The sequence below is a fragment of the Amphimedon queenslandica genome, unplaced genomic scaffold (assembly GCF_000090795.2).
Source record: "Amphimedon queenslandica unplaced genomic scaffold, v1.1 AMPQUscaffold_12953, whole genome shotgun sequence".
Classification (NCBI taxonomy): Eukaryota; Metazoa; Porifera; class Demospongiae; order Haplosclerida; family Niphatidae; genus Amphimedon; species Amphimedon queenslandica.
The window spans coordinates 23534-25035 of NW_003546811.1; the positions used below are offsets into that span (position 1 = coordinate 23534).

The 1502-nt window shown below is 36.0% G+C and overlaps 1 protein-coding gene across 1 annotated transcript in view; it reads left to right on the top strand.

Annotated features, from left to right (window-relative positions):
• The window catches only part of LOC100636469 (putative metabolite transport protein YwtG), a 17872-nt gene that overhangs the window by 11941 nt on the left and 4429 nt on the right, over positions 1–1502 (top strand). The window lies entirely within an intron of this gene.

Here is a 1502-nt window from a genome sequence, read left to right on the forward strand (position 1 = left end):
TTTGGTACATTTATTTGGAAAATTAAATAAAATAACAAAGTAAACAATAATCAATATAATGCAAGCTTTATGAGAAATCATAGATCATAAATGCTGTAATGCCAGGATTGTGGGTGTTACTCTATCAGTAATTTAATACAGAGACTACCATAAATATTATCATGCCATCAATAGTCAATTTTCAATCAATTAGTCACTACCTTATAAAGAACGCTTGGGTTCATGTATATTTCCACCAATCCGACCTCCTTTGACCTATTTGGGTCGGTTGATAAAATAAAAATAATCCCCAATTTCTCTGGGATCTACTAGATCTACTCTCTTTAAATTTAGAACACACACTTTCATATTCAATAAATTTTGTTATATACAACAACATGAATGATATAAAATCTAAAACCAATTACATACCAAGAGTACACAGTCTACTGCCAATAGTGTCAATATGCTTGTACGCCCACGCATTTACTACTCATTGCCAATGGGCGGGGTCATTGTAGCACCACCCATTTCTGCCAACACAACAAGAATGAAGATGCAAGTCCTTGTTGTGTTTTTGGCTTGTTTTGCAGCTTTTGGCGGATTCATGTTTGGATATGACATTGGGTAAGCTAGAAAAAGTCTTCATTTATGTACTTGCGGGAGCGAGCATCTTATTTCAGTCTTTATTGCCTAAAATAATTAAATAATTCATTATGATACATGTACCTCTCTCACAATCTATTCGTACTGTCATGTGATTAGTGTCATTAATGGAGTCAAGGATATGGATGGATTCCGCCGTACAATGAACCTGTCATTGGTAAAGGATGAACAGAGCAATGGGTCACTTAACTGTGGGGGTACAGACACCAACGAGAACGCACTACTGGTTAGTCTAATGGAGAGAGAGAGAGTTCAGATTTGGACGATGCTACGTGTGTTGGGGGCAGTTTTGGAGTGGGTAAAATTTTGCGTATTTACCAAATTGGGTCATATTTCTAAAATAAAACTCTATGATTTCAGCAGCAAATTAAGAGCTACAAAATTGAACATCTCCAAAATTGCCTGCTACATTATATATTAATTGATGGTAAATTTTGGTAATATATCATGATCTATACACTTCCATTTTCTCTTCTCCTTCCCTCTCTTTTATTTTCTCCATTCTCATACCTTTTACACATCTCTCCCTTTCCCTCTCTCTCTTTCTCTCTTCTCCCCCTCTCCTCTCTATTCTTATACAGGGCCTAGTAGTGTCCTTATTTTCCATTGGTTGTTTCATTGGTGCTTTAGTCTCTGGAGGTACACTACAGATCATGTGATAATCATGTGACATGTGCGTCATTATTTTGTAGCATTGTCTGATCCAATTGGTCGGAAGCTATCAATCATTGTGGGAGGAGTAGTCTTTTTTATTGGTGGTGCCTTGCAAGCATCCTCTTTTAATTTATGGTAATACTATTTTCATTGTAGTATCGAAATTGTATTGATTAGATGTATTATGCATGTACATGTACATG